Below are 27,807 nucleotides of genomic sequence, written 5' to 3'. Positions count from 1 at the left end.
TCCATTCCGATGTCACCTCCCAAACTGGGTGTGTTGTACTCAGGTTGTCTTCCCAAAAGCAGGCTTGAGGCAGCTCAGTTGGCCACACAATGATTATTACCTGATACAACCTTTATAAGTGCCAGGCATTGTTCTGAGTACTTCGCAAGTACTGAGAAGGTGGTGCCGAGAGGGTGGTGCCACTGGTCTCCATTTTACAGGCCTGAGGCTTGACTGAGGAATGATCTTGGTGGTGGAGCCAGGGTTCCAGCCCTGGCAATCTGGCTCCCGGGCTCTCGTGCTTACTCACTACTTGTTCCGAAAAATGCGATGACTGATATCATAGTGAAAATGGTGCCAGCCTTTCGCTTCATGAAGGGAAAAGGTGAGGATGTCAGGTAGCCTGCTCGATTAGGGCAGGGCACATCCCTTGTGTGAGTCCTTTACCTCGACTTTCTCTTAATTCAAGTTTTGCTAGGAGTATACTTAGTCAAGGCTAAAAGACAGATTGTCCAATTCAGAGATTCTGAACTGGCTGCAGACCTCTTTTATTTAGCCTACTTAGTGTTCAAAACCTGTAGATCCAGATGCCTTTGCTGGCCATGGCCTTTCCAGTTCATCGTAGTCCCCACCATTCCCTATTGCAGCCCCACCGTGTTCCTCACTCACACTATCTGCCTATCCTAAATCCTGAGAGAGTGTGTGTGTGGTGGGGGGGCGGTGGGTGGCACTGCAGTCCTAAGACGGGATCAAGTGCCAACTGATTGTACCCCAGATTTCTTGTGTCAACGTAGCAACCATCTGCTCACAGCACCACTTTGCTCACAAAGATTAAGAGAAGGCAAATTGGACATGGACTAGCCAGCATCCTCCACACAGTGCGTCACATCTATGTGAAGATGCCTGATTCACATTTGTTGGAGGAGAACCCATTGGTAGCACTGTCCTTGAGCAATGACTTGTTACCTCTTTTTCCTGAAGTCGATATAGTAATATGTGACCCAGTAATAAGTAAGAGGGATGGCTCAGAGAGGCAGCTGAGGTTATGGTAAATGACCCGCATCAAGCATTAGGTCTGAAGGTGAGTGAGTCCAAGGAGGTAAATCCCAGCATCAAGTACAGGGGGTTTCAGGAACTGGCCAGGAATCAGAAGCAGAAGGAAGGAAAGAAGTGATTGAGGGTTCAGGGTGGACATCATTGGGCCGCAGATCACGTGGGCTTGTGTTGGCAGGCTGGACCCTCTGAGGGAGGCACTTAGATACCTAGAGATCACTTGGCTTCAGTTGGTCATTAATACTTAAGTATTGAATGAGATTCTACTAAGAGTCTGAGTTCATTGTAACTGAATGAACTTTTACTGTTGAAAACCCCAGCTCCTAATGAACTTTATGCTAAAGATGTTGAGAAGGAAATGCCAAATCTGCCCATTATCTCTAATATCTGTTCATACTTAATCCCAGACTCTTACAAAGGCCAATAGTACTTGTTCTCACTTTTTCTTTTTTAATGATCAGCACCATGCCAAGATACTATTTTTGCCAAAACACATAAACTTGATGCCAGACTAAGAGATGGAAGGAGCTTGTGGAATCTTTTTCTCTAGAAATGTTTCCGAATAGAGAAAATAAGAGCACAGACTTTGTGGTCCAATAGATCATTTTGAATTCTGGCTTTGGTACTTCCTACCTGTGAATAGGGGTAGATAATTAACTCCTTTGAGTCTCAGTTTCCTCATTTGTAAAAGAGCATGAATAATGCATAGGACTGTTGTTATGAAGACTAGTAAATGAAATAACATATGTAAAGTGACTGACACATGTCTAATACATGTTATACATTCAATAATTGTAATTTTATATCATTAACTTCTTGAAATATTTGGAAAAAATCTACATGGAAGTGGTGTATAATCCATGACAAAATGACATTTTGTGACGTTCATTGCAAAAGAATAGTAAACAAGTAGTAAAAGGCCTGACTTTCATTCCCGACTCAACCAAGATGTTTCAAACTACTTAAGCTATCAGTGGTAGTGGATAATAGAGTGTGCAAAGTACAGGCTTTGATTTGGACAAACATGGCCTTGATCTGTGTCCATTAAGTAACTGTGTTTAAGTTGACAATCTAGCTAGTGTCTATGGATCCCCATTGTCTCATTTATAAAATGGAGATAATAGTTTTTTCCAGGTTTGATGTAATGAAACCTGTATGAAAAGTGTCCTAGTGCATAGTTTGTATTTAATATTATTTCTTCCCATTTTAAAACTGCATTAAACATGTCTCCTAAACTGATTGCAAATAACAGGTTATTTTGCCCTCATTTTTATCTTTATTTTGCTTAATTTTTACTGTATGTATTTAAGTTGTATAATGTTTTGATATATATAGTGAAATGATTACTATAGCCCAGAAAAATTAACATTTCTGTCATCTCACTGTTACCTTCTTTTTTCTTTACTTTCTTTACTTTCTTTTCTTTCTTTTTTTTCCTTGGTTTGGGTTTTTTTAAATTTTTTATTTATTTATTTTTGGTGGCAAGAACAGCTAAAACCTACTCTCTTAGCAAAAATCCTGAATATAATACAGTTTTATTAACTATTGTCCTTATGTTGTATATTAGCTCTCCAGGTTTCATCTGCCACTTCGTATTCTTTGACCTACATCCTCCCATTCCCTGCCCTAATTTTATCTTATTTTTTGAGACAGAGTCTCACTCTGTTGCTCAGGCTGGAACACAGTGGCTCAATCTCGGCTCACCACAACCTCCGCCTCTTGGATTCAAGCAATTCTCCTGCCTCAGCCTCCTGAGTAGCTGGGATTCCAGACATATGCCACCATGCCTGGCTAATTTTTATATATTTAGTAGAGATGGGTCTGACCATGTTGGCCAGGCTGGTCTTGAACTACTGAACTCAAGTGATCCACCTGCCTTGGCCTCCCAAAGTGCTGGGATTACAGGCATGAGTCACTGCACCTGGCTCTGCCCTCATTTTTAAAAAAGAGTATTAAGAAGCCTCTTCCAGTTACCTATACAAATGTGCCCTGATTCAAAACCCTGCCTGGCCCTTTGTCGGTGGGGCTTCTGGCTAGGCACTGCCTGTCAGGATACATTACCTTTCAGTGTCAGAACTGACTGCCGAGGAGGGAGTCCAAACCTTGATTACATTTCCCCAACATCGAAAAAGTGTAGGGCTTTCTTAAGAGAGTATTTTTTAGCAATAAATTTAGCTCATTTTATGTGTGTGTGTGTGTGTGTGTGTGTGTGTGCGCGCATGCGCGAGACTTCTAATTACCTGAACTTTCCTAGGAATATGGGAACCACATCTCCTATTAAAAAACATTGTTTTCCTCTATGTATAAAAGTAACATGTTTATTATGGAAAATGTATGAAAATAATTCTTAATACATTTACCCACATATAATCATTCTTAATATATCACTGGTCTATATCCAGTCACTTTCAATATATCTATCTGTGTGTGCACATGTACACATGTAAGTACATTTTTGTTAAATCATAATTATTTAAAAATTAGGTCTTACTATTTATAAAAGGTTTCTACCATGCCATTTTCATTTGACTTTATCTTATGACTATTATTTAATAACTTGTGCTCAAAAGTTGGCTTCTAAATGGCTATATTATAGTCCATCTTATGGAAGAACTACAGTTTGTTTAACCTTGCCCATTTTATGTGAACTTTTACAAACTCCGTGATAGAGAACTTCCTTAGATATTGTATCAGGCTAATCTTGCATCACTATAAAGGAATATTGAGGCTGGGTAATTTATAAAGAAAAGACATTTAATTGGCTCACAGCAGTGCAGGCCTTACAGGAATCATGGTGCTGGCACCTGTTTCTGGGGAGGCCTCAGGAAGCTTCCAATCATGGTGACAGGTGATGGGTAGCCAGCGTGTCCCATAGCAGGAGCAAGGTTGAGGGGAAGTGCCATGCTTTTTTAAACAACAAATCTCGTGTGAACTCACAGTGAGAACTCACCCATCACCAAGGGTTGGGAGTTGCTAAGTCATTCATGAGGGATCCGTGAATGAGGATCCATGAGGAGGTGAGGGATCCATGATCCAGTCACCTCCCACCAGGCCCTACCTCCGACACTGGGAATCACATTTCAACATGACATTTGGAAAGGACAAACATCCACACTCTATCATATTTTTTTAAATCATCTGTAGTCTATTTATTTCCTTTTGATCAATTCCAAGAAGTATCATTACAAAATCAAATGATAGCCTAATTGCTTCCCAGAAAGGTTGTATCAGTTTACAACTCCTGTTAGAATTGAATGAAGATGTCTGTGTCAAATGACCTCAGAAACAGTGGGTATCACCACAGATGCTGTTTTGCAAAATGATTTTTGTCTGTGAAAACTCTTATTAGTTGGCTGGAGACATCTTGAACAAAAAACAGTATATCCCTACCCTAACCTTCAATTTGATCAAGGCTGAGTGAAGGCTTTAGAGAGAATATTTGAGATTTCAAATTTTATATCAGGTTGACTGGACCAGAAAACTGGAAGTATTGCTATTCATTATAACAAGGGGTGAAGGCAGAACTATCTTTATGTTGTCTTAATCGAAACACTAATTGACAAGCTAGGTTTTTACCATCTGTAAAATGGGGGCATTTATGTCTGCCCCTTGGAAAGACTTTCATTAGAATTTATGGTGAGTTGATGCATTTGGATGTCTGCCGAACGGCCCATGCTACAGCAAATCACTGATTACTAATGCGCATGCGTGTGTGAGGGGATAAAATTGTGTAGAAGCAGGGAATTAACTGATGGTAACACCCTTTAGGAGAGGATGGCAGCATGGATTAGATCTAGCTGAAGGAGGAGTGAATGACGCTGGAGTGATTATTCAGAGCATGCATGAAAATTCTCCAGAGCAATTCTCACACTCCCTCAGTCTGATAGTGTCTAGCCCCAGTTTCAGCTAGGACAGTTCTCAGTCTTTAGCATCCATCAGAATCTCCTGGGTGACTTGTGGAACCATTGTTGAGTCCCATCCACACAGTCCCTGATGCAGTAGGTCTGGGGTTGGACCTGAGAATTTGCATTTCTAATAGACTACCCGCATGGTGCCAGTGCTGCAGGTCTAGAGACCACACTTTAAAAACCACTGGGCTATAGAATCCCCTTGCAGCAGTTTTACTATTGTTAAATTGAATTCCCACCTGCTATGAATGTGTGTTTTTATTCAGTAGGAGGCCATTGGTATTTGTGTATCTGCAACATTAAGCTTCACCACAAAGCGATCTTTTAATTTTTTCTTCAGGACATGGTGTCATGTCTTTGGAAAATGTAAATACATTGAGTCTACATCCCCTTGATCCATTTCTTCATCTGGTGTACACATGTAGTCAAATGTGTATTGCGTGGGCATGCCTACTACTGTGGAAAGAAAGGAATATTTCTAGCCAACGTTAGAAACGGCCCCTGCTTTTCAAAGCAGAGCTATCAAATTTAACAATACTTGCAACGAAAAGCGAAATTTCAGCCCCATTTCAGACAGATGGAGGTTCTTATATTTCCAGGGGCATGTCTGTGATAACTGCAGGTTTGAGTTGTCTGAAAAAGAAAAGGGGACATTTCACAATTTTAGGGTGGGGAGTGCTCAGCCCATAGACACCTTACTGTGGTCAGTGAGCAGCAGCTGTGTTTGGTTCAGCCCCATTCCAGGGAAATGGCTCCAATCCAAACACAGGAGTGGGCCAGAAAGCAGGATTATTTAATCACCTGGAGGCCCAGCCCTGTCACTGCAGCTGTCAGAGGAACCTGTCACAGTTGGTTTGCCAAGGACCCAGAGCCAAATGTCTGCCCTGTGAAAAGGCATTCCCAGACTGACACCTGGAGCTCAGGACAGCCATTGAGATTCCACCAAGAAGAACAGCGGGGCCTAAATTAGCCAGCATATTCTTCACTCTCCATAGGAAGAATCCCTTACAACAGGAAGTAGATGGGCATGAGGTGCAAGAGTCCAATAAGATAACCATCTCTGGCCCTGTCTTACCAGCATAAAGCCTTTTGATGCTGTTCACCAGGAACTCAAATGAACCTAAGATATTTCCTTCCCAAGTTTACTTTAAGATTTTTTTAAAACTCGTATTGTAGAGTTGGAAACAAATGTCGTCATTCTATACAGATTTATTTTAGGAGCAATGGAGGATTAATTTGTGATGAGATCATTCTTTCAGAAACAGAGTTCTGAAAAAAGTGTTAGGGACTAAGGTAGATATTGTTAAGTTCTTCCTTACTTAAGTCATATTAAAAAGATGAGCAAGAGGGAGGGAAAGAGGAAGAAGGTTGGAAGAAAAGGGAAGAAACAGGCTATCAGTTAAAGTTTCCAGAACTGATTGCAAGTAGCTATTGAGTTTGCAGCTATTTGTTTCCAAAACTCTCTTCCAAAGAGAGCGAGAGAGAGAAACTTTATACCGAATACACATTCGTAAGACATAATCTTACAAAATAATGAACATCTTTTTGTATTTGGGATGGAAGCGTCACATGCAAAACCAAAGTCCATCCACAAATGTTCTCTCTGAGGACCTGTGCACTGCCTCTTCTAGGGTACTCAGAGGTGATTAAAGCTTGTGGGGGAAATGCTTAATTTGTCTAGGGAATAAACCATGCCGATTTGTTCTAAGTGAGTACGAGGCTTCCCTGAGCCCTTGAGAGGCAGCCTGAATTAGACACCCATGATTTATACTACACCATAACTCCATTATGTTGGCTAAGGTAGAGGCAGACATCCCCCAAGTTATTAAAGCTGTTCATTTCTTCTTAGCACCCCATGGTGCAGAGGGTTTCCATGGTAAAAGAGAAAATAGCTATTTTCCCTTCTATGCCTTTAGCCTGGGGTTCAATTTCCACAGCCATCTGAATAATATACAGAGCTCGAGAAACCAGAGGTACAGGGATTTAGATCCTGCTTCACCAAAGACTTGAAGTATAAATAATTTGCAACATAGGATTTTTAAAAATTTTATTTATCTCTATCTTTTTTTCTATTTTCTCCTGCAGAGAGTCAGGAGGTAGAATGGGGTTTAAAAATTAATCTCTAAGAAGCAGTAGTGACCTAGGTTATCCCAACTTAGCAGTAACTTCATGGATGAGTAAACAATTCCTGAAAGGAAGCTGGGAGACAGTGGCCTCCTGAGTACCAGGGAACAATCCGTGGCTTACCCTGTACCTTTGGGTTGATGTGCTAGTGACGGGCCACTGGTTTGTCTAGCTTCTCTGCAGCACCACTGTTGAATAAAAGGAAAAGAACACAATCATCTCTATGTTTTTGTGTAGACATGTATGAAAGCCAAAAATATTTATGTATTTATGAATCCTATTTGTTGGGAATTTAAGGAATTATGTTTGCAGGGTAGAACTATAATGGGGAGAGAAAGGTACATATGTGATACCCACAGGGACATTAACATGGGGGGTTGAAATTGGGCCTGAGTATACCTCAGTTTAACACAGAGGATTTCCTTATTTAAGGAAAAAGGAATGTCATCGAAATATTGATACAACCTGTTGAAGATGGAGGGCAGTGTTTATTGCCATGGGTTGGATGAGGATATGAATCTTATTGCTTGTTTCCCTTCCACTGAGTCAGTTTTATTTCCTATCTCTGTCAAAACCTGTCTGCATTCCTGCATCTAAATCCTTTATTCTATCCAGGGACACCTACTTATCTGCCCTCACATGCAGACCTATGCTGGCCAACCCTCAACTGGCCTCCTGCCCTGCAGAGGAAAGGTGGAGTCTGGGCCAGAATCCAGCCAGAGAATCAAGGTCTCTGCTGTGATTCACTCTTCTCATGTCCCATTTTGACCTGACTCTTTGAGTTCTACGTCTCCAGATTCTTGATTGCTTGATTTCTCACTTACTGTCCAACTTCGTTCTTTAGTTTCATTATATGTCTGTAGTCAGGGTACATACCCTACATTAGCATACAGTTACAGTTTGGTGGAGACTTTAGAGCCAGTTGCTAGAGTTTGAAACCCTAGCTCTGCCCATTCACTAGCTGTGCAATTTTGGGCAAATTACTCAACCTGTATGTGCCTCAGTTTCCTCGCTGTAAAACAGGATAATGAAAGGACCTGACTCATATGATCATGGTGAAGATTAAATGAGTTAAGATATTTAAAGGGCTATGAAAGGTGTTTGGCACATCCTAAGTGCTATCCAAATGTTTATGATCATTATGGTTCCTGTTATTATTACCTGGCCTTATATATGTTATTTAATTTTCTAAGATTCTACTCTGCCCTGCTTTAAGTGTGTGTTTCTTTTCTTTTTTTTTTTTTTTTTTTTCTGAGACAGAGTCTGGCTCTGTCGCCCAGGCTGGAGTGTAGTGGTCGGATCTCAGCTCACTGCAAGCTCTGCCTCCCGGGTTCACGCCATTCTCCTGCCTCAGCCTCCCGAGTAGCTGGGACTACAGGCACCCGCCACCTCTCCTGGCTAGTTTTTTGTATTTTTTAGTAGAGACGGGGTTTCACCGGGTTAGCCAGGATGGTCTTGATCTCCTGACCTCGTGATCCACCCGTCTTGGCCTCCCAAAGTGCTGGGATTACAGGCTTGAGCCACCGCGCCCGGCCAAGTGTGTGTTTCTTAAGAACAGATTATCTGTTGGGTTACCAGAGCTCATCGTGTGGCTCTCCTAATTTTAATTTCTTACCATGATTCAGTGTTCCAGTTATCTAAAAACAAACAGATTTTACTGTGGGCTCTGGAGAAACCAAACTTCTCCTTTTTGTACTTAAAGTTCTTGAGGTCATGATGCAGACTGGGTTCTCTAGAAGCAGACACTGAAATGAGTCTGTGTATTGATTGAATAAGGACATTGCTGTATATTGTTTAAGAAGAAACATCCATGGGAGGGAGGGGAATAATTCAGGACTGAACATAGAAGATGTGCATTGGGGTCAGGTGCAACAGAGCCACAGCCAACCCTGCAGGATGCTGTGGAGTGAGTATGGCCCCTTGGAGTGACTGGGATCAGTCTGGAATTTCTTGGCCTTTATGCTCCTACATGGATCAGTAACTGGTTGTGGGCCACTTGGTGAAGAAGGGTCCTTGGGTGAGGCAAAGCCTGAGGGAGCTGGCAGCTGGAGGCTCCCTGCTCCCTGCTCCCTGTTAAGGGACCTGTGAAGTGCATGTCTGCATCTTCCCCAGGGTTAGTTCCAGGCTGAAAGGTTGCACTTACCCAGGAAGGCTCAACACAGCATCACTTTGTAAAGACTGTGCAATTTGACCAAATCTCTTTTTCAGGGATCGATGGGGTGATAGATGGGGTTGCCGCAAGGGTAACGGATGATGCTGAAGAAAGGGAGGGTGGCGAGGTAAATGGAAGTGAATGCAGCAGAGGTTTATGTTACCATAGGAACTGTGGTCAGCAAGATATAGAGGAAGCCACACAGAATCTTTACATGTGAGGGGCTATTAGAGGCCATTAGATGGTTTTAGGCAACTAGTATAGGAGCACACTGTTTCCATTAGATTTTCTTTTTCTTATTTTTGAGATTTTGAGAAGTTGCTAATAGAAATTGTAGTAGGCTTAGGGTGACCAACCATTTTGCTTTGCCCGGAAGGAAAGGACACTTGACTTTCAGTGCTGGAGCTGGGTCTTCTTAGGTGGTTTACTATGAAGCCTTTTCCAAGCCACCTCAAAGGGTTACAACTGAAGCCATGGAATAAATGAATGGGGAGAGGGTTTGGAAACCTTGAGCAGTTGTTTTTCCATCTAGTTAAGAGTGACAGGGAACAGAGACATTATGGATGGATCCTGCAGTACTTCACATATACTTGGCCGCTGATACCTACAGATCAAAAGGAAATTGAACATGAGGGCAATGAATTAAAAGAGAAAATTATTTGGAACAAACTGCTGAGAACAGGGAAATAATGGTAAAATAGGGAATACATCTAGGGAGCAAACGAGCTAAATGTGAAAATGCACCCAAACATTACAATGCTATAGGGGTCTTCCTGGAGTCCCTGCCTCCAAGGCCAGACCGGGTGCTTTTATCCTCATGTATATTACAACACAACCCTGGGCAACTTCATTCTACCCACACCCTCACCACATCAATTCTAGAATGTCCTTTCCTCCTTTTCTTCCTTCTCTCTCACCACAGGGGTGGTGCATGCTTCAGCAGTCCCGGGGGCCAAAGTTAGCAGGAAGCCCTGGGCATATTACCCACTGCCCCCTCCTAGGGTGAGATGAGTCTCTCCTGGGGACTGGACATAATTTGGTGTTGGTATGGAAGTTTGATGTTGGGGGTGGGGAGGTTCCCTGCTTCTGGGAATGCATTTCTGTGAGTTGCCTTACCGGCCCAAGTCCAAATACCAGAGGCTTAGGTGGAAACTGGTCTCATCTCTAAGATGAAAGGAGAGCATGTTCCAATCACTCTGGTTTCCTAGTGTGGAGTGTATTACAGGAAAGGCTCTGACAAACTGATATGAGTCACTAAGCCTGTGACCTTTGGACTTTCTGACCTCATATCAATCATAGTTCATGCTCTGTCAACAATTACATTTCCATTGATGAACTGGGTTTCCACTAATAACTGAATTCTCTGTATCCAAGAGATTAGTGTATCATATTCAATTAGCTGCACTTTATTTTCAGATTGTCCTAACTTTTCCAGTTCTGTACAATCTTAGTTATCCCCTATCATTCAGACAAACAGTGCCTATGCTTTGACTTTATTTTTTTATCAGAAAACAGGTGGAAATATTTCAATGTATTTTTCAATTGTGTCTCCCAATCAGTAGACACTCACAGAATGTTCTATAGGCATTCAGATTGCAAAATATACATAGAGTCTGAAGCACTGTATGTTTGCACTGAGGATTTGTGGTATAAATTGTACACTGTTCCATATAATGTTTGCTGAATGACTCAGTGAATGAATGAGCACATTCAATCATAAGTTAGAAATTAATGATTTCAAAGATTAGTGGACTCACGTAGGCTTCAAGCTTACCTGCCATTCGTTACACAGTAATATATTATTTTCTGGGACATCCCATGTATTTTTCACCACTATTAAGTGATGCTGATTGCCTCTAGGAGAGCAGGCAGATATGGCAATTTTTATTAAACAAGTGACTTGGAAGAGGAGTAGCTGAAGATAAAAAAAATGGGAAGAACAAAGAAAAGAGAGGCAGCCAAGTTTCTGGACTTTAGGCCCTGGAGCCTTGCCTTCCCACTTCCTCATCCCCCATTCAAGTCTGTAGCTGGAAGCCCATGTTGCATCAAATCTACCTATTTTGCCTTACCTTTTAGGTCTACTATGACTTTACATCTCCTTTTCTAGTTGGAATAAACCTGTTTAACTACACAGCTATACATACCTAGCACCACACTAGCATGGAGGGAACTATGGAGGCGTAGAAGAGGGTCTCTGCATCAAGGTGGCCACAGTCTATCTTGGCGTGAGAGTGGCCTACTAAAAGCAAATGTGAACACATAAGTGCATGTGTATCGTTAAGAGATCAGATGGTTACTATAGGTCAGAAGAGCTCAGGAGTCAATAAGGGATGAGCTGGACAGGGAAAGAAGAATGTACTTTAATTCAGTTCATCCAGCCCTGTCTGCAATTTCACTGCCGACTTGGCCAGCAGCAGTAGGAGAGGGCTGGTAGGATATGCTGTAGGACATCACCCAGGGACATCACCGTCTGGGCTGTTTATGGAACCAAATGGAACCTAAGACTTCATTTCAAATGTATTCTATTGCTATTGTAACACTCAAAAGCCTCCTTACTATACTGTCTGCACTTTTCTTATAAAATAAGAAATGTATCATTTTTATATTTATTCAGAAAGCAATTTCAAAATATGGAATGCTTGAAATTGTGGAAGCTAACAATAACTTCTCATAACCCTAACCAATAGAACTCATGTTCTTATAATCAGTCAAAATAATAAGTGGCAACTGATAAATTGAATGGTTAGTCTCCTTTGTTAATAGAAGGCTGTCATTTAAAATAATCTCCCAAATCCAGTAGATTTGTAGGTTGAACAATGGTTATTGTACCTGGAAAAGGTTCGATGTGTTTCAGATCAATAGCCCTGGATTTATTTAAGGTATAAAGTTTAAGCCAGTAGTGACAGCAGAGCCAAGAAGCTCCTACCTGATAGACCAGAGTTGGGTCCCTTAGACTTTCCTGACGTCTCAGGGAAAGTACAGAGAATTCTAGTACTGTGGTTTCTTGGACAAACGACCATTTCTCCAAACCACAGTAGGCTTTGCCTGAGAATTTGGAGAAAGCACAGGCATTTCTTTTCCTGGGAGAAAGAGTAAACATGAACTGTGGCTGCCTGGTTGATGACCATTTTCTCTCTTTGTCAGGCCCAGGCAAGGGAGCAGTCCCCACCCTGGACATGGAAAAGCCTACAGCTGCAGCTCAGCCTTGCTCACCCCTAGAGCCCTGACGCTGTGCCTGGACAGGTGTTCTTTGCACCTGAGCTGGCAACTTTCCTCTGGCTGCCCCTACCCCATTTCTGCCATTTCTGTTGACTTTCCAGGGCTGTTGGGTTAGGGACAGACTGTTGGGTTAGGGCTGACTCACTCTTCCTCTGATCTGTATGGATGCCTTTTCTAAAGGGCCCTTGAAGCATATTTGCCACAAAAATAAGTTGTTTCTGGAGCTTAAAATATCAGGTGATCAGAGCAAAGAATTTATATTATGTGTGTCCACATGTGCTTTTGTGTGTGCTTCCAAAAAAAAAAAAAAAAAAAAAAAAAAAAAAGGAGAGAAGAAAAGGCACCTCCAGCCCACTCCAGCAGACCCCTGAGCCACTACTTTCCTTGCCACTATTCCCACTTTTGTCTTTTTAACTAAAAAGCTTTCCCAATATGAAAGGAGGAACTCAGGAGCTGGCTGAGTAATCAGCCCAGGGCTCTGCTGGCCATCTGGGCAAATGCAGGCAGGGCCACCACAGCCTGAAGTCTGTTCCCTGGGGATGCCAAGGAAAAGCAGAGTATCCCTGCCTCCTCCCTGGGGCATCTTTGCATGTTATCTGCTGGAGCTTCTCATCCCATCCTAGGGTGGTTGCCAGGGACTATTATGATCTGGTGGGGTCAGGGGCTATTATGCATCAAGCCTCAATGTGTTTTAGGGACTACAGGGAACCCACTGTCAACACCATTCAGGGCTGGCGTTATGGCAGGCACTAATTACAATAAGCCAGGTTTCACACAGGGGAAAGTCAGTGGCTGTCCCCATCCTCTTCCTTTTCTTATCCTCTTCAATTTCTTAGTGTTATCAACTGATTTTAATGGCCTCCCAGAATCTGGTGAAAATTGGACTCAGAGTCTATTTATTTAGACAATCACGGGCCACAAAATTCATTGCACTCTCAGTTTCCACACAGTCACATCCCCTGCCTCCCCCAGGCTCTGGTTCCAGGCAGACTCTGTTTGCAGGTTAAAAGGAATGCAACTTGCATGTTGTAGTTTAATGAATTTACATAAATCCTTAAAGTAATATTGCTGGACCCCAGCTTGCAAACTGGACTTTAATTTTGTGCATTGGATTTGTGTAAAATCAAAGTCAGGAGAAGGCTCCCCACACTTGTTCCCTTTTCCCACCTCCTCTTTCTCAGCACTTTTTATTTAGGGCAAGCAAAGAAGTTAAAAATGTCAATCTCACAGTATGTACTGTCAACAACACAATGAGGAGGCTGAAATAAAATCCTCCAACTTCACGGTGATACTTTATACTTATATAGGGTCTTTTATGAAGAGCCTTCCAGTGCCTTTGCACATTAACCCTCACTGTGCCTCCTTGGGCTGGGCCTAGAGCCTACACTGGTGAAAAAGCAAAGGGATGGTGGGCTAACACCTCATTACATGGCAGGTTCCAGGTAGATTCTCTAAGTATGTGAAACTTTACATCTCTCCCCTCACCTCCTTTTCTAGCAAATGTAGGGTATATCAGCCCCCTCGCCAAAGGTCCTTGGTATGGCAATAGTGTCAACAACCAAATAGACAGAATACACCTGTGTTGAGGGCACCAGGAGGCAGCCCTCACTCCTCTCATGAAGAAAAATAGCATTTGTAAGTTTGAAATTTGATATATCATGAAATGCATCAAAGCAGTGATTATGGGAGTAATCTGAACTTTGTTGGAATTCCTTACGCTCACTTTATGGTTTTGTCTTGTTTTTGTTCGATTTATGTAAGAGGGCTACCATAACATCTGCAGTGATTAAAGCCGATAAATGTCTTTATTCCACTATGTGTTTGGGGCCCTCAATGTGACACCTGTTTTGTCTTTTCTAAGTTTTACCTTGTATACCAACTTTGTGTCAAATATGATATATTGTAAGTTGTGGTTACCCAGAATTTTCTAATTGGTCACAGGGCTCCTTCCTAAAGAACCTGGACAAAACTACATGATCTTTGTCAGTGTATGATGGTAGAAAAGAGGGTCATCTATTTGCTTCTCTTGTTTAAACCAGTGCCTCTTGAAATATGGTCTGAGGACCATATGTGTGAGAATGACATGGGCCACATTCTAAACACGAGGGTTCTCAAGACCTTGAGACTCACACTCTCAACACCATGCCAGTTTGTTTGATGAAAGCTGAGGTATTCTGTGCTATTCTTTATAAAATTTCCTGTGCTTCCTATTCCTGACCATATTAACTCTTACAGTGCAGATTGGATGGCCTGCTGTTTCTTAAGCCCTGGTAGAATGATAAGCTCCAGGAGAAGACACAGGTACTGCAGCAGAAAATACTCATTACTGAAGGCTCAGTGTAAAGGGCAGCAGGCAACAAACATACTGAATTCCCCTCACTGCCAATATTTTCACCATCCTGCAGTTGGATCTTGCCCATCTCCAAGGGTATGGAGAATTTACTCCACAGTAATGCCCTAGGACTAAGCCTGTGAGTCCGGTTCCCATGTTCTTTGCACTTGTCTTTCAGACCTATGACTTATCTTTTCTTGGAAGAGCCAAGCAGAGGGGCTGGGTTACATAAAGGAGCAGAAGACACATGGGTTTGGGGTTGACATCTGAAGCTCTGTTGAATGCCCACTGGCATGTATCTGCATATAGCAATCAGACCCAGGTGTTTTAATGGTGGCCACATGCTTCTTATTCCAAGCTACCACTATTCATATTAGTTTACTAACTTCTTGTTCAATATTTATCATCCTCAGAGGACTCCAGGGCTCCTTAGGATACTGGAGGGTCGGACGGACCTGAGTTGAAATTCCGGATCTACCACTGACTATTTGTGTGATCACATTCAAATTAGTTCAGGAACGTATCTTCCTGGGCCTCAGTTTTCTTGGTTGTGAAAGGTGAGTGAAGATAATAGTGTGTCACTCACCGGTTTGTTTGTTGTTGTTGTTGTTGTTTTTTGCGATGGAGTTTCACTCTTGTTGCCCAGGCTGGCGTGCAGTGGTGCCATCTTGGCTCACGGCAACCTCCGCCTCCTCACTGGGTTATTTTAAGGGTAAATTAGATGATGCACTGAAAGCCAATGGCACATGGAAATGCTGAAGAAGGGGCAGTTGTGTATGAGGACGGGGGAGTGGCAGACTCAGACGCTGGAGCTAGAAACTGTGCCTGGGATCATGGTCCTTGTAGGTCCCTTGTAATACAAGACATCACCACTAAGCAGTTTTAAGAGACCTTTTGGCTGTTTTTTAATCTATGCCGATCTGATTGTCATCTCTGACTTCAGGAATTTTCCAGTTTAAGACAGAAAACACTTATTCACATAATAAAAATAACCAGCGTAAGACATTTAAGAAAATGATCAGGTAAATAGCCATATATGTGCCTGTTATAATGCCGCCCAGCCGTCCTTCTCCCAGGCCTCAGGGAGAGAGGACATTACCTGAGCGCAGGACTAGCAGGTGTGCAGCAGGCGGGCAGGCACCGCTCAGCAGGTGGCGGGAGTTTTGGCAGCAGCATTCACAATCACCTAGTAGGTAGAAGCGGTGAGGATGGCCTTTCCCTCACCTACCCCCACGTTTCCCCTCTTTTGTTTTTTATACTAAGTTGTAAGTCTAGCTAAATACTTGTATTTAACTCTCACTTGGGAAGGTATGACCTGGATCACACCCAAGGGGCTCCAAAAGTGCATTAAACAGAATCTGGCCTCAGGTTCCTATAATATGTGGGCCATAAAAAAAAATAAAAATGTGCAGGAAACATGGGCTGTGCTTTCCTTTTCTTGAAACTATTATGGACATAAGATATCTTCCCACTATGAAGTAAGACAAGAATTGGGTATGCTTTCTCTAGAGGAATGGAAATAGTGCTTTGAAAAATCTATCCCACCTTGGTGGAAATTTTCAGTCATTCTTTTTCTTGGACTTTTTTTTTCCCCCAAAGAAAAACATAGGCTCTAATGTATGGCGTATGCCTGCGAGTTTCCAATATAAAGGCCTGGTAGGTAGTATAGCACGTACACAGGGCTGGGTTTTACACCATCACTCCCAGCCACTGAAGAAAGGCAAAGTCCCTTCTTAATAAAGCTGCGCGGACCCACTGTGGGTTAGCACTTTCTAAACTCCGCCTGGAGATTTCCTTAATGTTAGACTAGCCATGACAAGGAGCTGGTCACACCTGTGCCCCTACCAGCTTTCTGACTTGTCGCTCCAGTGCTTGCTAGCACCCAGGAAACTGAACCAAAGCAGCTCACTGTTGTCTTGCCTTAAAACTTCATTTGTCAAACAGGGATTGCACAAGGAAAAGGTCAGCACTTTATGTTCTGAGCACTTAACTTGAATCATTTCTGAAGGTGGACAGAGTCTAAGAGGTCTTTAAATCAGTGCTCAAATGTAAGGGGAAAGGGGTGGGTCCTTGGATCAGAAATGAAAACTAGTGCCTGTGTCTCCCTCTTCTCAACCCTATTCCACTCCCACATACCATTGCATCCTGGGAGAAACTCCGTCAACATTCATTCAATCAATACCTCTTTCATGAGCAGCTACTATAGGTCAGACATTTAGTGAAGAAATAGCAAGGTTTCTTTTTGAGGTTTCTTTTGAAAATTACACCATCAAGTATTTTTATTATTATTTCTAATAACAAAAATGAAACATGATCATTGAAAAAAAAAGTCAAACCACAAACAAAGCGTATAAACCTGAAAGTTCCTTCCACCTTTTTTCCCGAAGGTGACCACTGTTAATCATTTACATAATTCCTCTCATCATATGCAAAGTTATTTTTCCTGTTTAGTATGCCACATTCTATACTGCACCTTGCTTTATCCACTCAGTAAGCGAGCACCTACTTCTGTCCACGTCAGTATACTCAGTTACCTCCATTTTTGTTTTCTCATATTGATGAATATGAGTCTCCCTTTTATTGGCTTACAAATAATGCTGCAAAGAACATTCTTGTGCTTATATCTTTGTGCTCTTTTGGGAGTGTATTTGTGGGATCACTATGGAAAAGTGGAATTGCTGGGTCTAAGGGTTTGTACTTGTAAAATCTTTAGGTACTTCTAATTTACTTTCCCTTAACAGGGTGCTCATTGAAGACCCAACAATGACATACAAAATTTGTGTTGTCTTTAACTATTTCCCACATGAAAGTAGCATATATTGGGGTCTTGGGACCCGACCAAATCAATAACTAATTGCTGCTCTTTGAGGAAATCATTTTCAGACATGCAGTGAGCATCTGCTGGGGGTGGTGAGATGTGAGGTCATTGTTTTCCAAGGCCAGGGAGAGAGCTTAATCTAAACATACACTCCATGCCACAGAATCAGCTAACTTTGTTCCTGCCTCCGCCCTTAATGCTCACCCTCCACCTCCCACATTTCTGCTTAGGATTCACTATGGCAAGTGATTTAGGTATAATCAAATAACACTTACAAGGCAGCCCTCAAAGACCTTTCAAACTGAGTTGGGGAGACAGAACACAGATGGCTAAAAAACAAACTAAAAATACTAGTCAGTATATAAAAAGCAGCAAATAAATATAAATAGTAAGCATCGTTATAGCAGTGCGGAGGAAGGAAGGAAAACAGTGGGCTGGAGTGTTCGGGCTTCGTGGCAGAGACTCGGTGTTGGATCTGTGGAATTTCTCTAGGTGGGGGTTAGGGGTGGGAGGGGAGATAACTGTAAAAACTGTAAGAACCAACAGACAGAAAAGAGATTCCAGGAGAGCGTGGAAAATAGGGGAGACAGGGCCCACTTTTATTCCGATAGTTGCAAGTGAGTGGGGTTTACAGTGTTCTGTGGGATTATTAGACAGACTTGGCACAGATTCTTATTTGTTTGTTTTTTGGAGTGTTGGGGGTGGTGCAGGTGGGTGGTTAAAATTTTGAGAATCAAAAGAAAGCCTCCAGCACTCTTCTCAGGAAAGAAAATTTGCATATTTGCAAATGCACACAAAATGTTGCTGTGATTTCAAGGATCCCTTCCCTCCTACTCCAAGCTGAGAAACTAGTATATATCTAAAACGAGTTGCACCCAAGACAATCTATCTAGGAAAAATGTCAGCCAGGTGTATATATCACAGTAAAAGTAATTAAGCAATGTAAGATACAACCAGTATTCATATATTCATGAATCATCAAGCTCTGAAGCTGACTCGAAACAGGTGGGTAAGCAATTTGGTAGGACTGTGCTGGCACTTCAAACTTTTCCTCCAGGTCTCCGGCTATTCCAGTGGAAATATCCAGATGGAGGCGATTCTCTGTCTTTTTCGGACCTGAAAGAGGCCAAGCTCTCAAAAATGTGAATCAATGGGATTATTTACGCACGTATAACTGGAATCCACTCCAAGATGCCGATTTCGCTGCAGAAGAGATACTCTTGCTCCCCACCCCCTCCTTTCTTTTTGACAGTCAGTTAATAAAGACTCAACAATAAGCAGCTGCCAGTGATGTCATTTGGGACTTTGTCCACGGAGCTTGTATTTACAAGCTCGGAGCAGCGACGGAGCCGCAGCGCAGGGAGCAAGTCTCCGCAAACTTGCACCGTACTCACGGCAGGACTTCCCAGCCGCTGCGGATGTTCAGGAAAACCGAGTCCCTTCTCTTAGCGTGGCCTTTGAATGCTTCAGAAATAAACAGAGGATAACCAACCGCGGGAGGAACTTTTTAGCTGGAGAGAGTTGTTGCAGTTCCTGTGTCTGTCTCCAGGACTGTGATATGTGTTGACTGAAGAGCTAACTAAAAGTAAGACTGTTGGGATTTTTTTTTTTTTTTTTCAAACTCTTGTAACAGTTTTTCTTATTTATACAGCTTGTTTTCCTTCTAAAGTGAGATGATGATGTTTACATATTTCTTCAGGCTCTTTCGGCTGTCACAGCAAGTATGCGTTTGTTCTAAGTAACTATAGGGCCCTAAAGCAGACTGGAATGAGGGGTAGAGGACCCCTTGTCTCTGAGAACAAACACCAGGATGCAGATGATAAGGAGATACTGAATGGCTAATCCTCATTTGCCTCTGTAGGGAGGTCCGGTTTGGTTTTTCATTTGTTTTGTTTTTGTTTTTTGAAGAAATACCAACCCACCAAAAAACTATTAGGTTGATCTAGAAAGTTTAGCAGACAACTGTGAAGGCTGTTTTTTCATGAGCTGGTATGCTGCAGGGAGAACGCCACTTTTTGTCTCTGATTCTTTCTGTGGTTTATAGATTTCTAGTATGTGCATGTTAATGTTTATGGTCTCTCATCCCCTCCTACCTATACCCTCTCCCCAAACACACACACACACACACACACACACACACAGGCTCATTCATCCTCAGGAATGTGCATGTATCAAAAAATATTTTGAAATTGAAACTGCTTCTATTTGGATTCTTTTCGCATTGAGTATCTGGAGAAATGTTCAGTGTTCTGACTTGTCTTCTGAGTTGGAACCCAAGTTAATGTACTACGGAAAAAGGCAAACTTTGACACTCAGCTAGTTTGGTATACAAAATCCACGTGGTCTCTTTTGCCTGCCTCAGGGCTCTTTAAAACTCTCCAGATACTCTCTGGGATTTAAATAGGAAGAGTGAGCTTCATGTGTGCCGCCAACCTGGACAGGAAGCTCTTATCCCACCTGCACCGGCTGGCCCGTGGGAGATTCTCTGTTGCCACCTGGGAGTTCTGCTTAAGAGCCCTGTGAAAAATTGTCTTTCTGTCCTTCAAGCTACCAGCTATGCTCCTCAGTGCCTGCAGTTCAGCCTCTTGCAACCAGTAGCAAATCCCAGCTGATTCCTGCTCTCTAGACCTGACAGCCCGCTGCACGGATTGGCAAGAAGTGGCTGTTAGCCTGTTAGCTCCGCACGTGAACCCCATGACTCACTCAGGAGCCTGGCTTGCTCCTGAATTCAGCTGCTCTGTCACCAGCCCAGAAACACGGTGACAGCCTTCACTGCCTTTTCCTTGTCTCTAGTCTCAGAATTGTGAGAAGCCAGTGTCAAAAGGCCTCAAAATATTTGACTGTTTTCCATGGAGTCCTAAGGTGGGTAACATCCTGCCTCTTTGTCAGCTCCACTTTTTCCATCAGAGCACATTAGGCTTAGATACGTTTTGTATATTAGAGCTCAGTACTCTTTGCAATTCTTTGCTTTAAGAGATTTGCTGCTAAAACAGATTTCAAATTATTCATGGAAGTTTATCCTTTTACAGAAGAAAAATTGAGGCACAAGGAAGAGAAGTGATTTGTCCAAGAGCACCCAGTAAGACGGTGGTAAAGCTACAACTAGAAATTGAGCCTCCCGTGTTCATTCCAGCACGTGTCCCACTTCTCAAGTTCTTAAAGATTGAAAAAGACATGGGGCCCACACGTGGTTCCTGTGCCTTCTTGTAGGAACAGGGCTATGTGCAGGTGTGCAGATGAAGGTGGTCTGGCAAAGAGAGAACATTCTCATTTTGTCTTTGGCTCTCATTACATTTCTTAATGTGTCTGTTCCTCATTGTTTTCACTAGCAAACCAAAGAGAACTCTGATTATTTTACAGTGAATGGCCTGAAGGCAAATGGGGCAGTCTCGGCAGCTGAAGTAGTTCAGAAGGCATTCTGCACTGGGTACGGGTTGGGATACCTGAGGTGATTCCCAACTCTGATACTCAGTGTTTCTGCTTTACCTCCAAGTCTCAGACTTCTTCTTATGGGCCATAGCTTGCTTTGCTTTTCCTCTTTAGGGCCCCTCTTTCCAGTGGAACCTTCTCTTCACCTTTTCATTGATTCCTCCTTCCCACTTCATTCTCTCGCTGCAGCCTGGACCTCAGTTTCCAGTATTCAGCTAGATACCATACACCCGTCCATTACCCTTCTCTCTGGAGCCTTCCTTGCCCCTGACATTCCTACCTAGGGTGGGGGGGGCCTTCCTGGACTCTCCAGGTCCAAGTGGTGATTCATTTGTTTGGACCGTCATGGTATCTTGTGCCATTTTTGGCCCTGGGATCTGGAGCTCTTTGCCATATTGTTAAATACCTCTTTCCATCGAAAGCAAGGGCTACTTGCTATATAATACTTCTTATAGCTACAGCACTTAGCACAGAGTAGTTATTCAATGTATTGTGCTAAATAAATGAATGAATTAAATATCCATTTTCCTGCCTCAAACACCCAAGCCTCAGCGCTTGGTTGGCAAAATTATCACATTACTGTGCTGAGTGGCTTTAAGTTCTTCTTCACTGTGGTTGAAGGCCCTTGATGCCAGACTTCTGAGCATGAAGACAGGGATATTCTTGATGTGAGGCCTGGCTGTCTTCCCTGGCTCGTTTCTCTCCACTCCACAGTGTGGACTTAGAGCTGTTTTGGGGATTCTGGGCCTTGTGGCTCGTCATGGTCTTCACTATGCAGCACAGCTTAGTGACTGAAGACTTGGACTCTGGAACTGGGCTGCCCAGGCTCAAGTCCTGCTTCTGCCACTTGCTGGCTTTTTGATCCTGGTTAATTCGCTTAACTTTTCTATTTCAATGTCTCCTCTTTAAAATGTGGATAACGAGAGTGCCTGCTTTATGGGAAGCTGGAGAAGCATTGGATATCTTAATGTAGCTAAAACAATAGGCACAATGCTGGGCATACATTAAGTGCTAATGAGTATTAGCTACTGTTATTATTTACATTGCAGATGGCCATGTCCCACCCCAGACTGACTGAATCATGACCTCTAAGGTGAGATTCAGATCCAACGGTGGTTAAAAAGTTCCTCAGATGATTTCCATGGGAATTACTGGCCTAGCTACCAAGGGCTGCTCTCTGTTACTGAAATATGCTGGGGCTTGTATGTTCTTCAGCACATCTACACCTTTGTACTCCTGCGGCACCTCTCCACACACTCATGTTATCCTCCAGACCTTGCGCGCACCTCCTGTCCTGTGAGCAGCTTTTCACATCCCAGTCGCCACAGGTAGGTGTCCCTGTGCACCATGGAACTCCATCCGCTTTGGTTCACTGTGCGTCTGTTCCCCTCTTCAGCCTCTGTGTCTCGCGAGGGCAGACCTGCCAGCTGACTCCCCAGACTTAACACCGTGCATGACACTGACCTTAGGGAATGACTTGTTGAGGAGACGGATGAATACTGCTCACTGAATGCCTTCATTTCCACTTGACTCCTGCCCTGTGCCTACCCCTTTCCCACGGTGGCATCTGTGAGCCTTGCTTCACTCTGGAGTCCCAACTTTGCCTGTGCTCCTCCCTCAGCGGGTGTCTCCCTCCCCACTTAAGAGGGAAGATTGCGGTCCCGCATTCTGAAGTCCTTCCACATTCCTTGGTTTTATCTGATGGTGTCCCCTGCTCTGTCTCCCCTTTACTTCTCTCAGATGAAGAAACGGTCACACCCCCGTGGTATTCTATGTAAACTCTGTGGGGATGCTTATGCTTCATAGCTCTATTTTAAAAGCATTTCTTTACCTTCTGCTGCTGCCACTAGATTCTAGTGAATTTGAGATAGGGCTGCTGCCAAATTTGAGTTGCCATATTTGTAATCTTAAGTATAATTTGTAATCTCAGCACCTGCCACACAATGAGTTCTCAATAAATAAAAAAAATGTATGGATGCATGGTTGATGGGCACAATAAAAACAGATTTAAAATGTTTTCTTCCAGCAGCAATCACTATTGAGTGGTTACTGTATACCAGGCACACTTCCAAACTCTGTGCTCATGCTATCTTATTATGATCGTTGTATTCATTGTCCAAGCAAAAACACTGATGCTCAGAAAGGTTAAGTAATGTGCACAAGTCACATGGGTGAGTAAGAGGTGGAGGCAGGATTTGAACCCACAGCACATACTCTTTTTTTTTTTTTGAGGTGGAGTTTCACTCTTGTTGCCCAGGCTGGAGTGCAATGGCATGATCTCCACTCACTGCAACCTCCGCCTCTCAGGTTCAAGTGATTCTCCTGCCTCAGCCTCCTGAGTAGCTGTGATGAGAGGCACACGCCACCACACCCAACTAATTTTTGTATTTTTAGTAGAGATGGGGTTTCACCATGTTGGCCAGGCTGGTCTCAAACTCCTGATCGCAAATGATCCACCCGCCTCGGCCTCCCAAACTACTGGGATTACAGGTGTGAGCCACCGTACCCAACCCCACAGAGCATACTCTTAACCTTTCATTTTACTGCTCTCTGGATATGGAGGCCTCGTGAGCCTCACATTCACCTACAATGACGTTTTGGTCATTCACATCTGGCCCTGACTGACTGCACTGGCAGAGTAGAATAGCAGAGTAATACTTCTAAGTGCCAGCCAGTCAAACTGGTGATTCATGTTTTCTAGTCTTTCTGAAGTGTCTAATGCCTATGTCCAGTCCTTTGATATTTTTGTTTTTCTTTTAATTTCAGATCTGAATTTTTTTTTTTTTTTGAGATGGAGTCTCACTCTGTTGCCAGGCTGGAGTGCAGTGGCATTATCTTAGCTCACTTCAACCTCTGACTCCCTGGTTCAAGCTCTCCTCCTGCCTCAGCCTCTCGAGTAGCTGGGATTACAGGCACATGCCACCATGCCCAGCTAATTTTTGTATGTTTAGTAGAGACAGGGTTTCACCATGTTGGCCAGGATGGTGTCAGTATCCTGACCTCGTGATCTGCCGCCTTGACCACCCAAACTGCTGGGATTACAAGCATGAGCCCCCACGCCTAGCTAGACCTGAATCTTTTTGTGGAGTAGCCCAAGTTTATGGTTAAACATCAAGATTATTTACATTCTTGGTTTGGGTCTTGGTAGGCCTAGTAAAGTTTGGTCAAGAGTGTAATCCAGGGATTAGATACAAAGAAAAAATTGGAAATAATGGTTGGCCATTTGGTTGATCCCTAAAAATGGTTACCTAAGGAAATAGTAGTATTTTGTGAAAGTGGATTTAAATAGCCAGAAGGGTTTAGTCTGAACACTCTGGCAAGTCATGGACCCAGTTAAACACAAAGTACCTTATAGCCTTATTTTTCTCCAGTTCTCTAACTCTACAAGGTTTAATGCCTTTGGAATTTTGGATTCCCAATTGTCCTTCCTTTATAGATGAAATAATAAATCTCTCAGAAACATAGAACATTACCCACACGTTTACAATGCCCCAATACATACTTGTCTAATGAAGTGTATCGTGTCAGTTTGGAAGCCTCAATTACACAAGGTACTTCCCCATAGTTACATAAATTAATCTCGGTATTTTCAGGGCAAGAAACCAGATCTCTCCTTTTAGAAATCAACTTTACTGGATTAGTGATTCCTTTGAGGAGAATTTGGATGCATTGTAGAAGCCCAATGGGCTGAGTTCAAGAGGAAAGAGGAAAGTCCCAAAGCCCATTTTGGAGCATAAGCTGGGAATAATAACATGGCAGATACATATTACAGTGTTGAAAGAAGAGCTGTTAGTTCTGAAATGCGGGAACAAGTATTACTGTCGAGATGCGTGTCTGACAAACCGCTCCATAAAGGCGACTTGCTTCATTTGGCAAATCGAATCTGGAAACATAGAACTGATCCAGGCCAGCCCAAAAGGCATTTCTCAAATGGTTTCCATTGTCATTGCTAACTGGTTTTGTAGCAACTTGAAAAGTCAAAGTAATACATGCTCATAAATTAGAAAATCAAACAATAGTAAAATGTTTATATTTCTGTGTGTGTATATATGTGAATATCAGTACTAAACAATAGCTCTAACATGCTCATATATATACATACATTGAGTATAGGTCTCTCTGTATATGTATATATATGTGTGTGTATAGATGTATATAATCTTACAATCTCTTGGGCCACCCTCTCTACCCCATTTCTGAGGTTTTTTTCTTCCGAGGCAGCCCTTTTCTTTTAGCTGTTTTTATGTAATATTTCTAAATCATATGTTTCGGTATGTATGTCAAAGTACTACTTCTTTATTATTATGGTAGATTATAATGTATCTTTTTGTACCTCCCGGAACATCCCTATTCTTCAATATAATTATATCGCAGTTTTAATTAAATGTATAGTGCTTATTTTTGTCTTGATTACAAATGTTGTTTACGTTGAGTCATATCATTATGATCACATCTTTATGTTAACATTTTTTCCCAAAGTTATTTCCTCATTTTTAAAATTTACTTAGTTTTCTAAGACCCTATGGCTGAAGTTTCCAGTTGCTCCAACAGCCCTTTGACAAATGTGTCAAATATAATCTCCTTTTAAAACATTCATCTTCTGTGAATAGTTATATTCTCAAGTCACCATGTTCTTTTTTTGTCAGTTGCCAAGGAGAATAAGTTAATTATTAGTAGTGCCATATCAGAAACAATTTAAAATGCCTGCCTCCAATGTTTCTTTTATTCTTATTATAGCCAATTACTCATATTTGGGTAAATAGAAACGATCTGGTTTATTGTAGTTGGTAAATAGCGATCATGATTTGGTTTTATAGTCTCAGGAATACTCAATACATTTCAGTGTAAAAAGTATCCTTCCTTTCTGAGCACCTTTGACATCTAGTGTAGCTTCATCAGAGGAAAGCAAATGATATGTCATGTAATGTTATTTTATGAATCACTAAATGAATGCTCAAAATGACATTTATTTCTTTCCTTCCTGATTTTCTCGCCACTTATTCTTTCAGCCCAGAATTATAGAATCAGGAATGTGAGATACTTTGTTATTGAGAGCAGTTAAAATAGTTTACTTAAAATAATGTGAAACTTTGCCTTTAGAGATGGTGTTCATGGAGACTGCCAGTAGAGGGCCTTGTTAAACTAAGTAAAATTTCACATATAAGCCAATTGCCAACAGTTACAGCCACCCTGTTAAAGAAGCTCTTGTTTCTAGGATTCCTGATTGATAGCAGTAAAACTGTGAAAATGATTGTTTTAAAGTGCATCATATTTCTTTCTATAAGGAAAAATTCGATATCTTAACTTTTCATTTCCATTGTTTTCTGAAGAAGAAATTGGAGAATTTGAATAGATCATTAATAAACCATCAACCAAACCAGGGCTGTGGAAGCCTAGTCATAAAATCTTTCTAGGACATTTATTTTGGAGTTGGGACCCTGGGCTCTGAGCCTTTGGGGAACCCCAGTATTGACTGTTGAACGTGGCGGAGAGAGATGATGGCTCTCCTGACCTAGGCACAATTTATACTTGCTGCCTGCGTTTCGGTGAGCCTTACTCTCAACAAAAGTGGGTTTTCTATTCTATGCAGCCGGAGAAGAATCTTCTCACTCTACAGTAAGACCTCACTTTGGACACAGCAAAGAGAAGCTAGACCCTGAGAGCTGAGAGTATGTCATGTTCTCCATCACACCCACTTTCTAGTCAAGGAAACAGTGGTGGGGAGGAGCGGGGTAGTGCAGAGCCGTTCTCTTCCTACCTGGTGGCTTGTTTCTAGCTCCTCTTACCCATCTCTCCTTCTGGGGAAGGTTCTCTTTTTCCCACTCAATCTCCCTGGGTACAACTTCTTCTCAGCCTAAACAGCACTTGCTGGGGAATGCTTTCTTGTGATACACTCTGGTAGCTCCATCTCTCTGTTTTTCATAGCACTTATCACCAATATAATTAAATATATCATCAACTCTTTGATAAGAACATCTCCCCATACAGGCTTTTAAGTTCCACAAAGGCAGAGCCTGTGTCTGTTTTGTTTGATATTGTAACCTTAGGACCTGGAACAGTGGCTGGCCCACAGTAGGCGTCCATCAAATATTTGGTGAATAGATGAATATACACAAGTTTTTGGATTTTTAAATTAGTACTTTCTCTTCTCCATTTTTATACTTATGAGAACATTCATGTTTATACCTCATCTGATGACATTCAAATCTCATGACAGTCAAAATGCCTGTGGACTCAGGGCACAAAGGCATGGCATTGGGTTTTATACCTAACTTTCAATAAGTGAGTACCTCTTTATTCCCCATAGTACAAGAATCAGTATTCATGGCATTTGTCCAAGGGGGCTCTATAGGTATGAGAGCAAATGAATAAGAAAATGGGCAAGAATTTATTTTATTCTCTCATTGATGAAGACAAGAGGAGTGGAAACAGATAGATGTCCTGAGCTTAGTAATGTGCCTTTTTGTTTCCTACGTTGGGCTGGAGATTTTCTAGAGCCCTGTATGCTGTGAAACATTCTTTTCCTGAGACATCATGGTATATTAGACCAGGATTGGATCTTTGGAGTCATTAATGCAGACAGTATAATGGAAGGCATATAACTACAGCTCTTACCCATGTGGCATTTATCCTTGGATACCCCTGGGTTCTGATCTCTGTTCTGATTCTACTGACTTTGGGAAAGTTACTTAACCTTGTCAGGCATGATTTCCCCATCTATAAAATGTAGTAATTTCAGCAGTAGCTGGGTGAGAGGCTCACGCTTATAATCTCAGTGTCTTAGGCTGTTGTG

General features: G+C 42.3%; 1 protein-coding gene across 5 annotated transcripts in view; it reads left to right on the top strand.

Moving 5' to 3' along the window:
- Positions 1–27,807, top strand: part of NCKAP5 (NCK associated protein 5) — a 978,205-nt gene that overhangs the window by 78,769 nt on the left and 871,629 nt on the right. For 3 of the 5 annotated variants that reach the window (XM_074008901.1, XM_065525416.2, XM_065525415.2), the window contains exon 1: positions 18,920–19,170. The exons of the other annotated variants lie outside the window; for them this stretch is intronic. The gene's annotated coding sequence lies outside the window, so the exon portion shown is untranslated. Of the gene's footprint in view, positions 1–18,919; positions 19,171–27,807 lie in introns of those variants that run through there. 5 annotated transcript variants of the gene reach the window in all.

This window comes from Macaca fascicularis, chromosome 12 (assembly GCF_037993035.2).
Source record: "Macaca fascicularis isolate 582-1 chromosome 12, T2T-MFA8v1.1".
Taxonomy (NCBI): Eukaryota; Metazoa; Chordata; class Mammalia; order Primates; family Cercopithecidae; genus Macaca; species Macaca fascicularis.
Note: the sequence above shows the minus strand (reverse complement) of the source record. Positions and strands in the feature narration are given on the sequence as shown.